General features: G+C 39.2%; 1 pseudogene; it reads right to left on the reverse strand.

Moving 5' to 3' along the window:
* Positions 1 to 13,856: 13,856 nt before the first annotated feature.
* Positions 13,857 to 14,890, reverse strand: LOC134385758 (splicing factor 3A subunit 2-like; annotated as a pseudogene).
* Between the last annotated feature and the right edge of the window lie 633 nt (positions 14,891 to 15,523).

A 15,523-nucleotide genomic window follows, 5' to 3' on the forward strand; every position in this document is an offset into this window, starting at 1 on the left:
AAATGAAATAATAATATCAATATAATTCCAGCAAGAAAACCGAGCACCCAGACTGCTCTAATTACCATATTCACAGTGCCTTATAACCAAGGAGATGGTTGTTAGATCTTAATCCACAATATTGGTGCTAGGCATGATAAAATCTCCAAGATTAAGAGGATGTGATAACATTTGCTATCTAGGAAATATTTAAGAAAACATTTTTGGTCTGATAATCACCATCTGCACTGGACTTTAAAAAGATAAACAAATAACAAACTAGCTGTTCTAATTTAATTCCTTCATTTATTCAGCAAATATCGATTGAGTGCTTGCTCTAAGACACTGTTGTAAGCATTAGGATTTTGAAGGTCATGGCAAATTCCTTTCTTGCTTATAAGCCTTTGCATTATCACACCAAGACTTTTTTATAATTCCTCAAGGTTTCCAAGCACCATTCCTCCTGTGATAGTTATTCTTCCATGGTAAATTTTCAAAAGAAATTAATTTATCACCAGTGTAAAAAAGAAAAAATATCCTCAAATCAACAAATATAAGGAACATAGACAAATATTAGAATGAAATGAATGAGGCAAGTTTTAGACAAATACCTTGACATACCACCTCACTAGTATGTAATGAATTTATACAATTATTAGTTCAAAATTTTCAGAAATGTAAGTGCCTCGGGGCCCTCCTGGTGACCCGAGGTATGGAGCTGGGGACTGGACCCCCCTCCTACAACCTGGCACACCATGCCATCACCTCAGGGCCTGCCTGGGGTCCCAAGGTATGGAGCCAGGGACTGGACACTCCCCACAACAAGGCACACTGCCAGCACCAAGGAGCATGCCAAAAACATCACCTCCATGTGTGTGGCCCACCACAGGCACCACTATAACCATGGCTGCCACAAACGTAGCTGGATGCCACAACCACCATGAAGATGTCCACCAGCCACTGGAGTGCATTGACACGAGGACAGTCACCAGCAGAGATAAAGAAAAGAAGAGGATGTCTCTCTCCACAAAGCCCATTTCAGAGTGACAGAAGAAGCATATGCTCTGTGATAATATTGGGGGACCTGATCACGCCTCTCAGCATTGGACAGATCATCTAGGCAACATGTCAGCAGAGTAACCATTATTCTTTCAGGAGGGAAGAAATCTAGGGTAATTGGGGGGGGAGGGGGAGAAAAGGGGGGATGGGGAGAGATTGGACAAGGGGCATAAAGATAATTATAGTTTGTAACAATATATATGCTACTAATATTGATTTGATCAACATATCTTAATGTTGAACCCCAAAAATTTGTATAATCAATTTTGATTTAATAAAATTTTTTTTTTTTAATTTCAGAAATGTAAATGGATTTTAAAACCACACAGATAAGTTTTGAGGCAGAACCACTGTTGGCAGTAGAATGAGAAAAGGGTGGAGAATGGAACACGCCACTTGTGGGAAATCCTGTTCATCCATCTTTCGATAATTTGTATGTGAAATATGCTATGTAAATGATGATATTTAGACATTTGAGTTTTTAAAGTATGATCAATATCTTTCAAGGTCTGACTCTGCCAGAAGAATTTAAAATATTACAATGGGATATTTTAATGTCATCTTATTGGAGGAAGAATAAAGAATTAATGAAGACTTGGCACAATTGATTGTTAGAAGATTAAGTCACAATATATATATTAATCTATTTAACCTTCAAACACCATTTTAAGAGACTGTTTATGAGGAAATACTTTTGGAGCAGTTGGATACTTATGTCAGTCAGCCTTAATTGTAGTGAAAAATCTCTTCCTAGAAATTGAAAATCAAAGCTGGAAGAACACATAAAGACAGCCTATTATAAACCTTTCATCTTACAGATGAGGAAACAGAGGCACAGCAAAGTGGCTTCCAGAGGTTACGGCATTTATACAGGAAAGAAGCCAGGCTAAAACCAGGTTAGCTGCATACCAGAGCTTATCTCATGTCTCTGCATGGACCGAGAGATGACATAAAGCTACATCCAGAATTATCCAATTATCTTGTATCCATATTGTGAAGTGATTCTGTTTGGGGACAGAATCAGTCACTAATTAGGAAAGTACTGCATTGACTTTAAACTCATGAATCTGCCTTAGGAGGTGTTACACTTGTCATTACACCCATGGAGCGTTGCAGAGCTGCTTACCAACCCTGCACTAAAAAAACAGTCTTTTTTATTGTTTAGTAAAGGTGAAAGGTGAAGAAAAATCCTAAGTAAAAAGGCCCTCCCAAAGAGAAACGCAGAGAAAATAGCAATAATAATGCAAAATATTCAACTATATAATTTCCAAGTCTTTCATTTAACTGCATAGTCAAATAACACTATTATTCATTTCACAGCTATAGATCAATTTGCTCATGTGTGAAACCTATGAAATACAACCATTTTCTCTTCAGATGAGTAATCCTGGTTTGAGTTACCCATACAATTTTATAAAAATACATTATTCCAGATGGGCTCCAGTTGCTAGGCAGATGGAAATATTTAAGTAAAGGATTAAAAACTTTATTATCCTAAATTAGGTGGCCATAGAGAAAAAGTATAGGAATATAACTCTAACCCAAATAATTTGTAAGTTCCCTGATTTTTTTCTCAAAAAAATTCAGAGAAAACACATTAAGAAAAAATAATTGCATATATTTAAGTTTTTAAAAAAGTATCTACTTTTACAAATTCTTTTCAATAAGATGTACCTATCGTAAATATATTTGCATACTCACTTTTCATTATCACATACTGAGCCAAGTCATCCATAAGCCCATAAGCCCATATGAGATTTTTTTCACTCTCCTTCAGTTGATTGAACAGGCTCCGCCCGCGGGCATAGGTCCAATCTCTGGTAGCATCACTAGTGTGGCTGTGGTAGGAGATATGGGGGTCTGGGCTGCCTGCCTTGCAGCTTATTTGTGCTCTCTGTCATTGCGTGTGACATTTCCATCTAATGGTAGACTACTGCTGGGCCCATCTATATTTATGACTTGGCCAATACAACAGAAATTAGCTCATAATGGGGGGTTCAGTTGGTTGCCCCATGGCCAAGAGTTCCATCTTTAGTAAGATCAAATACTGTTCCAGAAGCTCCTTTTCAAAAAGCATATAACTCTCCACTGCAGATGATATGGTCTTGCTCCAGTAACCCAAAGGCCTGCCTTGAGTGTTTCCCACTAAAAGTTGCCTTAAACTCCAAACCACATCTCTTCCCAACTCTGACATCTCCATAGGGTCTGACAAATCATATAGCCCAAGGACCTAGACCCCTCTGTAGCCCAGACCTGTTACAAAGCTCTTTCCAGCTCTGAAACCCACTCAAAGTTGACAACTTTCTGTGTAACCAAGCATATGGGCTACAGCAGCGTTCCCAGCTATAGCGGGTGTCACTTTCAGGATCCAAGAAGACCTATCATGTGCTGTGCTTCCTTTCTTGTGATGGGGTGCAAGATGCAGCAATTTGACTTTCACATTGGAGTGGATATTCTGCCATGTCCCTAACCACTGAGCCTCTAAAAACTTTACTGAAGTGGCAGGTCCCTGAAACCTCAAAAGGTTTATCTTCTACACTGAAGGATTGCCACCTATAACTGTGGAGGAATGGACCAATAGACTTTGAACATTCAGGGATGTCTACAGAGCCAAAATCCTCTGGGGTCATCTACCCAAATGTTTCCATCCCAGGTTTTCCCAACCACAGCCCATAAGAAACCTACCTTGGCTGAGTGTCTATCTCTGGAGCTGGTGGGACTCTAACTTATCAAGTCCTGAGTCTGTTCTTCAGCTGTTCACTATTCCAGTGCGGGAGATAAGAGCCTTTTTTTAAGCTACCAAAGAAGCTCTGGCTTTCCTGCTTAGCATTTGTTCGTTTGTTAATGGCCCTCAGTTTCTCATTATCCCACTGCAAAGCATCAATGTGATAGTGATAACAAGCCAACCCTGCTGTCCTTGCTCTCCCCACCCCATCTCCCTTTCAAATCTCTGAATCATCACACTTATAAGGTGTTCACCACTGGGATGTTTCCAAAAGACACTACTTATGAAATGTCCAGCAATTGGACTGCCACCTTGCACCGGGGAATACGTAAGCCCTATGTTCCTCTCAAGATGCAGTCCCCCTTGCCTGCTGGGCAATGAGTGAGCCAGGCCCCAAGCCCCTTCTTACCACCTGATTTATCAAACACATTTGGTATCACCTGTGTCATTTCAGGTCAACACAGAAGCAGATGCCAAGAAAGGATTAACACATGTATGATATTTATTGGGGGAAACTCCTATGAAAGAAGAATGGCGGGGGGAGCAGGAACAGGGAGAACCTTCAGGCCACAATGAGGAACTGAAATCTGTAAAAAGAGTAACAGAAAGTTTGCAATCCTGGGTCAGACAATCTCTAGCTCTGTAACCCTCCCATTTCCACATCTTTTGCTTACAAAGTTGTTAGGGGATCTGGAAGTCGGTATACATGGAAAGGCCTAGCTCAGGCTCTATACAGACTGAGTCCTTAGCAAATGTTAAGTTGTAAGTTCACTGGAAAGAACAGCGAATAATAAGCAGAGCCCCAGAGTGTCCTTCAAAGAAATGCAGTGCCCCTTATTTCAAGCATACACAGCTGGACATGGAGGCTGTCCCTCTCTGCATCTCCAATAACCCATTAAAGTCAGGGTTAAGCACTCTATGTTTTAAACAGCATAAGAAAGAAAACAGGATGTACTTATCTCCTATAGACATCACCTCAAAATGTGTTCTGTTTTACAACTATTACACTAACTAAATACATCTATTCTTTTTTCAGAAAGAAGAAAACTAAAGTTTGTTACAGAAGGTAGGATAAAGCCAACATGCACTGAGTGCTCATTTACGCCGGGTGCTCCTTTAGGCACTTTATAAATGTTATCTTACTTTATCCTTACAACTTTTTAGAGAGGGAATTACTATCCGCATCTTACATATGAGGAAAATCAGAGCTTAAAGAGGTTAAATAACTTTTCCATTGTAACCCAGTTAATTATCAGAAATGATCAATCATTGACTCCAGAGCCTTGTATATTTCATTTAAAAAAAAACATATCTGTAAAATGGACTTTAAGAATTACAGAAAATTTTGAGTTGAAATAACTTTATTTTCAATATAAAAAGAATTTTTCCTATATATTCAAAAATCTATAATAAATTTAGTCCCTATGCCATTAACACTACATTGTTTTAAATAGTTAGCTATTCGTTGTAAATCCTTGAGGGGAGCTATCATGTCTAATTCATCTCATCTCTAACCAATTAGAAAAAGGCCTGAATGTCATATGTACTTAATTTATATATGCTGAGCCAAATAGGAAAAGTCAAAAAATTCAGTTATTTTTTCTCCTAATTCTCCAGTTATTCTGATATAGCAAACTAGAATGCTGGAGAGGAAAACACTTCCTCTTCTTTACTCAATCAGACACACATCATAATGGAAATGTAGCCCTCTCAGAAGCCTTCAACATCTTCTATTTCTTGATAACCTACAGTTTTTTAACTAGCTTTTTTGTTGGCTAAAGGACAGATGTGAATTATGAGAAGCAACAGGGAGATCTCATTCAAGGCACACATCTCCTGAATTTCCTCACTATGCAGAGAGACGGCCAATCAGAAGCATAAATGTAAAAAGTACATGTGTTCTGGGGAACAGATCATGAAAGATAACTTCAGAAAACATGACCCTGACAGTGGCTTTCACAGTGTACATTGTGGTGAAGAGCACAGGCTTTGGAGACAGACCAGCCTTGGTTTGAATCCTGTCTGCAACACTGAGCTGTGTGACCTTGAACAAGTTATTTAACCTCTCTAACCACGGTTTCCTTGTGTGTAAAACAGAGATAATAATAGTGTTGTTGTGAGAATTAAAAGGAAGAGCAAATGTAAAGCACTTAGCACATGGCCAACATGTGATAAATACTCATTAAACAGGAATTTCTACTCATTATTATTTTACTATGCTTCGTGTGTCTGAGCCAAATGATAACAGCAACATCAGGAATTCACAGTTTTAATAGGTCTTTGCATTCCCATAGCACCTTTCATCTCAGAGGACCAAAGTCCTAGAAAATATTAACTCCTGTCTTTTTTATTTATACTAGTGAAGGCAGGAGTATGTACAATTGCCTAGTTATTAAAAAGAACTATGGTATAGAGAGCTAACTCCACATGCAAAAAGTCATAGATAAAACCTTAACAGAGTCTAGATCTCTCATCATCCAGGATTTTTGTTTAATTGGAGCAGATTATTTGTTTCCAGTGGCTAAAAATTATTTATTGGCAATGTAAGTCAATACTGCTGATATATTACTCTTTTGTGCAATGTTTGTTTTTTAAAACTGCTCTCAAATTTTCTAAATGTGAATTTAAAAGTCTGTCAGTCTATGTGCTGATAACACAAAACAGATTGTAAATGTAACAGGATGCAATCAAGTCAAACAAATCCAATGAGAGCGCCAGAAGGCTTAATATTAGGACTGCTCCTGTTCACAGGCTTTGCTAATGACAGAACAATTGTTTGTGCTGATTTGTAGCTGGCATTGATATGCAGACAGCAACACTTTCATCTAAAATCTAGCTCCAAATTTTTTTAATCCTGTCAGTGAACTTGCTGTGTCTGCAAAGAGCAACTCCAAAGAACCTTTCTAAATAATAAGAAATGGGAATATTCAAGCACAGTCTTTAATTCTAAATCCAGAGTGATAGTTGAAATATACAATGAGTTTTTTCTTTGTCATTGTTTTGTCATCTACTGGGATGCCTGAATCTTAACAACTTGCAGGAATTAGTAACTAAACACAGCTTTAAAATATTGGAATTGGTCACTGTTGAAGGGAGGTAGGTGCTGAACTGCAAAAGGATATTCCAAGATTCCAAACTTATCTAACATTTCCTTCACAAAATAAAAAATGTAAATGTGCTCTGACTGCTGTTCACATTTACTGTGGTCACCAGTTTTTTATCAAACAGCACCTGCCTCTCTATTCAGAGATGTCTGCGTGCGAGGATAAGTGCAAACAACAAAGGCGCCGACTGTGGCAGCGGCTGCATCATTTTCTTGAAACTTGCCATTATGTTTCAGGTCAGAGATTGAGGTTTGGTGCAGGGAACGGAGCTTTTAATATCAGGTGAATGGATTTTTATAAGAGGTTGGGAAGCTTTGGGTCTTAAAGAAAAAATGGTGCTTTAAAAATAGTTACATTTCTTTTGTACTGTAATTATCAGTGCGTGACGAATCATTTTTTATCCTGTCCATGTGGGCAAAAGGAAATATTCTGTACTCGTCTCTGTGGGCTGGCTATTATAAGAATTCAAAATGTTCCTATATTTAATCAGTTTCTTGAGCATATATAATTTACCTAGAAAATTGATCCTGAAACATCACTTTTAAGGGAGGATGAAAAAATGGTATAAATTCATTAATTTGTTCAGGAAGTCATTGTCACATGTTTGCTGCTTAACCAGGTAATGTTGAGTAATTTGGTGATTTTTTCATAATTCCTACTGGGAAAAGGTTCATGTTGTATAAGTGACCAAATGTCAGAAATAGGAATAATCAGCCTTGTTAAAAATAGAATGACAAAAATATGAAAGCATAGAACAATACCCTGAATTGAGCCCAGCTCTGACATTGATGGTGAGAGCCCAGGCAAATCACTTAATTCCTCTGAATTTCCTTTTCCTCATCTATAAAATGGAAATGGCAAAATGTTCCCTTCTAGCACTATTGTAAACAGGAAATGGGAAAATCTTTGTGAAATACTCTGCAAATGGTAAAACATTTTAAGAGCATCAGGAAGCAAAGGAGGAGAAAGGAATGATAATAGAAATAATTACAATATATAATAATCATCATGACAATTATAATATTACTAAATATAACAATTATTATTACTGAAAATAGTAAATCCTGCTCAGAAGTGCTAAAAATTGGTAATGGTGCAGCTCAGACTATGTCTTCTTATGCTCTGGACTGGAGGAAAAGGAGACACACAAATTTTATAATCCCATATGAAAAGGTGAAGTCTATTCTGATTGAAGTGGATTCCATACTATATTATCATATGTTCTTTGAAAGAAATTTTGTAAACCTTGAATTAAAGTCACATCTTTCTGGAGTCTTTTTCAAAAGCAAAAGGTAGGCTGATAGAGGATCATACTCCAAACAGCTTGCAGGGTTTCAAATGACCTTTGCCCAAGAACCGGGGTTTCAAGTTAACTTGCCAAGATCATGTTTCTCTCTCAATAGATCAGTCATCTATGTTTTTGTGTAGCCTTACATGAAGTAATCAGTCAATGGCAAGTATTCATTGTGATATCTCTGGTCAAAAAGACACAGCTTTCCATTGTTACAGGAACTAAAGATTTTTAAATAGCATCCTTAAAAAGTTACAGGAATTATGGATGGGAAACTATGGTACATGTTTGCTTCTGAAAACAATATCCCAGGAAAATAAATACACATTTAACACTATATGCCCCATATATACAACTTCCCACTTTACTCTCAGAGCGATAAGTTGTGTGCTGAGAAGTTAAGGCAGCTGGTGGTTACTTATGAAGAAGAGTCTCTAACACTACACTTCCTCTAATAGTGGAAGAAAGATGCAACTTGAATATATAGGCTGCCAATTCTTCCTCCTTTGGTGGTTGAATATTGTGTCAGCTTAGATAAGCTGTAACTACAGTTCCCAGAATCCCCTTCCCTGCATAGTCCTGGGTTAGTGTTGGCCATAGGAGAATTTTGCATGAGATGTGGGAGAGGAAGTGAACTAACAGCCATTATGCTCAAAAGATCATGATTGCACTAGGCAAGGAGGGACAGAAAAAGAGGTCTCAGCAGATTCCACTTTGACCTGCTCCATCCCGATCAATTTCTCTACCTGTCTGCCTGCCCTGCTGACCAGTAGAAACACCAGGCTACCACCAAACCTACTGTATTAGCCACAAAGAACCAGCAACCTTCCACAGACTTCTATCCTAGTGCCATTTCTAATTCCTCTCTAGTAGCTGGACATAACGGGCTCCTTGCAAACTCTAACTTACTTACCCACCCTAGTGGTTTAAGTCATTTAAATGCATTTGATATAAGGGAAAAATGTATCCTACAAAGTTCTACCAAAAAAAACTTGTCCTAACTCTTCCCTCTTTCAGTGTATAACCTTAACCTTCTTAAACCTCTATTTCAACCTTCAGAAGAAATGCTAAAAAATTCTGCCTTAGTCCTAGGTGAAGAAAACAAAAAGGTCTCCCATGACAATTCTTAATCGTAAGTTAGTCTTCATGTAGATTTGGGGCTAGACTTCACTCTATGTGCGTAAATCATAAAAATCCCAAGCTGAGAATTTAAAGTGGCCCATGATTGTTAGTGCCCCTAAGGCATCTAAAAAGAGAAAATACTGACACTTTCCAAAGAAAAGGACCTCAAACCCAGGACACAAAGTATTTCCAAATAAAGTTCTAAGAAACATGAGCTCACAATAAGAAAGGGAAAAAAATCACACAAGGAAACAACTACCATTAGCAAGTGTCAGCAGAAACAATAAATGACAAAATTCAAAGATTGTAAACATTGAATTTTAAAAAAAAATATTTATAGATTTCCTACTTTGTGCCAGACACTATTCCAGGTACCTGGGATCAGGCATATAAGTGACAAAACTGAATTTCTGCCAGTTTAGTGATATCTGTTATCTATGTTTAAAATTTATAGAATGTTTCCATTTTTTAAAGAAATACAGTCAAGAAGCCCAATAAATCACACCAGGATTAAAAACAAGAAAAAAAATGTTTTATTGAACAACAGATGAAATTAAGGGCAACATATTTTAAAACATTTGGTGTAGGTACTAATGTCTACTAAAAGATGGAATGAAATTTTAATTTCTATGACATCATCACAAAGGGTGAGGCAAGTGAGGCACTTACTCTCAGGCACGGGCAGGGTTGGCCCATGCAGGAGTGAGATGTCTCTTGCCTTACCTTGGTCCTGGCCCTTCTAGACAAAAATGTCCATTTGTGGCCTAATACTTGGAATTACCGAATTGACTATTTAAAAAATAAACTGATATTTTTATGAAACTTATACCTTTTTAATCTACTACATTGTGATCTAATTTACATTTTAATATAATGTACCCATTGTAAATGTTCACTCAATACAATACAATTTAACAATGTAACCACCACCACAATCAAGAAACAGAACATCTTCATCACTCCAAAAAGTTCCCTTGTACTCCTTTGCTATTACCCACCCCTAGGAACGAACCATGTCTTTGCTTTCTGCCATTACAGTTTAGATTTGACTCTTCACAATTTTATATAAATGGAATCATACAGTATTTGTTTTTAAATACAAAATAAGAAAACATATCTAAGACAGCATTTCTCTAAAAATAGAACATAACAGATATGGGTTATTTTTAGTTGCAATAAGTAAAAAACTGAATTGGATATATTTGTTTTTGTTTTTGCTTTTGTTTTCTTTTTACACTGGTTTTCAAAGTACTAGTGAGATTTTGGTGTGCTATATAAAAATTGTGATTCAATTAATAAAAATATTGTATAGGACAACTTGAAGCAAATTAGCAGAATTACTATCATTTTTACACTCTTAAGTAGCATGCATTTAATTTCAGTATTCATTTTGATTTTTATCTTTATCAAGGGTAACATCATAGATGTAAATTGAACTTTAAGGTGCTTAAGAATAAAAATAAATTTGCTCTATAGTAATCAAAATCAACACCATAGCTAGAGATATTCAACTGGGTGACCAAATCATAAATATAATCATCTTATGTCAAATTATTGGTGTACATGGCCACGCTACCAGACTCAAAGTGAACAGTTTTGAAAAGAAAAAATAATCATACCATCATTTAAACATTTTTAAAACAAATTGAATATTAACTTAGTGTTTATGCATCTCATTTTTTTAATGGAGATATGTATTACCTTTTAAAATTTTTGTAAACATACCAGCTAAATAAAGAGTTTTTTAAACATACTAGAAATCAAATACCATTGCCATTTTTAATGATAAATCCCCTGTGACACTTTCACAAACATCTGAGGATTTCACAAACAGTTTGGGAAGGAAAGATTGATATGTGTTTACAGGCCACTCTTGGGTCACTAATGCATGCCACCAAAGAAAATTGTCTCTTGCCAGTTGCCCTCTTTGAAGTCTCTGCATTATTTTACACCATTTATCAGACCTCTTCTTCCTTTTAATCCTTGCATTTTTTGTTTCAAACCAACATTGTATTATTGCTACTCCAACCTATTGAGCTGATCTCTCTCTCTACTTCATAAGCTTCTCTCCCTTCTCCATGGCCACAACAGAAGACTAAACCCTCTGCTTTTCTTCCCACTTCATGTTTTTCTTCATTTGCTTAATCCACTGCACTGATCCTGGGCCTGTTTCTCCACTTATTCATCTTGAAGGCTGCATTTCCCAGGGTCCTCTATCAGCAAGCTTCATTTAGTTAGACCGAATGGAGACTGGAGGAGAAAGGAGGTCCTGGCTGGAGGCTCTGAGGGAAGGAAGAAGGATAAAGGATAAGGAAAGCCAGGATATTTCTTTCCTACCCTCTCTCCGCCTTGGATGCCATCTCTGATGCCTTGACTGGAGCTGGATGGTTCAGGATGGCTTCCCTCAAATCATTCTGGCTGTCAGCTGTGTTCTTCTTATGACCTCTTATCTAGTAGGCTAGACCGTGCAGGGTGGTCTAAGGGTTTCCTGAGGGCAAGCATGGAGCTGCAATAAATTAAAATTAGAAAAACAAAAAATAAATAAAGGGAAAAAATTAAAAAATAAAATAAAGTAAGAAAAATGAAACAAAATGGAACAAAAAGATCTGATACCTAAAAGTTCCAGAATGTCACGTTCACCACTCTCTATTGGTCAAAGCTAGTCACAAGGCCAGCCCTTATTCAAAGAAATAGAAACATAGACTTTCCTTCTTGATGAGAAGAGCAGGAGTATTACATTGCAAGGAGTATGAACACAAATGTGGTTCATTGAAATCCATTATTGTAACAATCTACCTCACCTAGTCCCTGAGCTCCAGAAACAACACCTCTATCCTAGACACAGTTTATGCTATAAACTCTTAATTTTGGTTGTCCCTATTTGTCTCCTTAACTCCTTCATCACCTGTTTAACCAATTCCTTGCATTAGATTGCTTCTGGTTACTGTATACCTAGTTTGACCCTAAATTTGTATCTGTTTTCTTACTTAACAGTGACAACTCAAATGTGAATCTAGGTTTGATATGTCATCCAAAATCCAATCCTAAATTTTCAAAAGCCTTCAGGATATTTCCACTTAAATTTCTCCTTCATCACCTTAAACCAGGTGTATTAGTCCATTTTGTGTTGCTGTAACAGAAATACCTGAGGCTGCATCTGGTGTGGGCCTCGAGCTGCTTCTGTTGATGGTGGAAAGCGGCAGGCAGCCTGCAGGTACAAGCAGATCACATGGTGAGAGGAAGCAAGAGAGAGAAAGAGAGAGAGGGGAGGTGCCAGGGTCTTTAAATAACCAGCTCTCACGGGAACTAACAGAGCAAGATTTCACTCATTAATCCCACCTCCTAGGGAGAGCCTCTCACGAGGGATCCACCCCCATGACCCAAACTGCTACATTGGAGATCAGATTTCCATGAGTTCTGGGAGGACAATACATCCAAACTCCATCACCAGGCATATTCAAAATTTAATTTCAAATCCTCTTTTCTAGACCATGGCCCTTCTAATTTTCACTATACTCTAAACCAACAGTCAGATAACTATAGCCAGTGGCCAAATCCACCACCACTTTTTTTTTATTGGAACACAGCCATGCACATTTATTTTTATAATGTCTGTGGCTACTTTAACCCTACAATGGTGGAACTGAGTAGTTGCAACAAAGACTGTGTGACCTGCAAAGTTTAAAATATTTACTCTCTGGCCCTTTACAGAAAAATGTACCAACACCTCTTCTAAACTTCTGATTCTTTCACTTTTTCATGTACAATCAGGGACCAAGTGTTACCATTTCAATTCAGGCTCTCTTCTTTTCAAAGTTATTTCAATATTCTTTCATCTCTCTCCCTGCCTCCAATCTAATCTATTCCGCATACTTCGACTAAACTGACCATTGAAAATGACCATTTTAATTCTGTCATTCACCTACTAACTATTCCACAGTGATCTGGTTATTACGTACCTGATAATTACAAACTCAGCATCCTTCCACCAACTCACCTCAATTTACCCAACAAAGTTTAATTTGCTCTTTTCCCAAACTATCTTCTCCAATCAAGTGCATCTTCTCTTTCTTCCCTTTCTTGATATCAGAGCCTCTGAATATAGGAATTCTATCTTATTGCTTATAGTTCTAGCACCAAGCACAGTGTCTGGCATATGATAAACAGGGAATACTATTGATTTTATTTCCACTTCTGTCACTTTTCACTTTATTTACACACTTCCTCTTCCCTGGATCCCCTCCCCATGCTTTTCTATCTAAACCTTTCTATTTTCTCTAGTCTCTGGTTCTCTCCAAACTGTCCTAAGCATAAAAATCTCTTTCTTCACTCAAATTCCTGACACTAAAAATCCATAAAATCCATCTATCTACTGCTTCTATGTACAGGTAGATATGAAATTAGTTATTATTTTTCCTCCCCGGGCGAAAGCTGTTTAATGAGCTCCAGGGACAGTACAAAAGCACAAAACTTCTCTCCATGGGAAAACACGGGAACACAAAACCAGCATTGCTGGGGGAGGAGGAGGAATGTTGCCAGGACCTTCAGAAGGGAGTGGGGTGCCTCACCATAGGGGTCATGGGAGTTGGGGGTGCCCCCCAGGAGCTGTAGGATGGACCCCAGGAGGCTGGGGGTAGACGCCTGGTGCCTGAGATTGGATCTCCGGGACTGGAGGGTGGAGACATGGAGCAGGAGAGTGGACACCAGATGTTGGTGTGTGGACTGCCAGGGCTGGGGAGTGGACCACACTGGTGCCAGGAGGTGGACCCTGGGGAGCCACCGGGGGTGGGAGGTGGCAGCTGTGAAGGTCCCAGGCATCCTGAGGATGTGAGCCCAGTGAGAGGTATGGGGGACAGGGGCAGGCCTCCTGGCAGAGGTGGGGGCAAGGACTCAGGCAGGGGGGGTGGAGGGAACAGACCATTCATCAGTGGGGTGGGGGATGCTTCACCCCAGGAAGTCCCATGGGGAGACTGGGCAGAGCAAGGGGTTTCTCCATCTTAAAGTGGAACCAGAGGAAAAACTGCTTGGTTTCCCTGTTCCAGTGAGTCCAGAACTTGCCTATGGTCTTGTTGATCTCTCTGCTGGGCACCTTGATTGTGATGATCTCGTAGGGCTCCGTTGCCATCAGCAGGAACTGTCAGCACCTGTACTGGGGACTCAGTCCTCTGCTTGTAGGTGGACACAAAGCAGTGGAGGGGCATGATGTCCTTGGCAATCTCAGGGTAGTCAATGTGGAAGGAGGCTCTACTGGCCCATCTCTGAGTACCTCGGCTTGGTCACTTTGTAGCTCGGGCAGCTGATTGTCACAAATTTCTTCACCTCCACCTTGAGAGGGGGCCTCCTTGGTTGCTCTCTCAGCCAGGTTGGTTTGCTGCTCTTCCCCTTTGGTATGGGCAAGGTAGCTCCCCTCATTGTTGTGAAGCATCAGGCAAAGCTTGCATTCATATGAACCCAGGTGATTTTTCACAAAATATGGGTCCTTGCTGATGTCGATGGTGTCTAGGGCCAGCTGCCAAAGTGCTGCCTGTGGTCATGGTTGCTCTTGGAGGAGGAGACCTCCACCACACCCCCCAATTCCAGTCTTGCCCCAGGGAGATTCTGGAAATCCATGTGAAGGCTTGGGGTTTTAGAGGACTGGGAGAAACCCATTCCTGAGTCCTCACTGTCCTCACCTTCCACAATACTGATTCTTGACACAATTAAGAACATGCCATCTATTTTAAATGGCATAACTTGTAACATCCTTTCACATCCCTCACAGCTATCCTTTGAGGTATTTATTATCCTTGGTTTGGGATTTTTCCAAAGTTATAAGGTTTAGTAACTGTTAAAAGCCAGAATGACAATCCAAATTGTCTAAGTTCAAGACTAAATTTATAAGGCTTTTTAGGAAATGTCAGATGAGTGTGTGTTGGGAAAATAGAATAATTTAATCAGGCCCCCTAGCCTTGGGGCAGGTTAGGGGTGGTGCAGCATTCTTCATGGGCAGATTGTGTGTGGGTGGAGTTAGTGTGCCTGCCCAGCACCACCAGCCTGGCTGGTGACTACCTCAGGCAGCTGCTGCACTGCATAGCCATGCTTTGAACCTAAGGCTTCGAAGGAACTGTTTGCCAGTTACCTAGCTCGTAGACCTGCATGTGAAGGGTCTGGGGACCCAGCTTGGCATGTAAGGGGTCTGGTGACTCAGCCTGGCATGTTTAGGGTTTGTGACCAAGTCTGTGAATGGGCTTGAGGGGTCTGTGA

This window comes from Cynocephalus volans, chromosome 9 (assembly GCF_027409185.1).
Source record: "Cynocephalus volans isolate mCynVol1 chromosome 9, mCynVol1.pri, whole genome shotgun sequence".
NCBI lineage: Eukaryota > Metazoa > Chordata > Mammalia > Dermoptera > Cynocephalidae > Cynocephalus > Cynocephalus volans.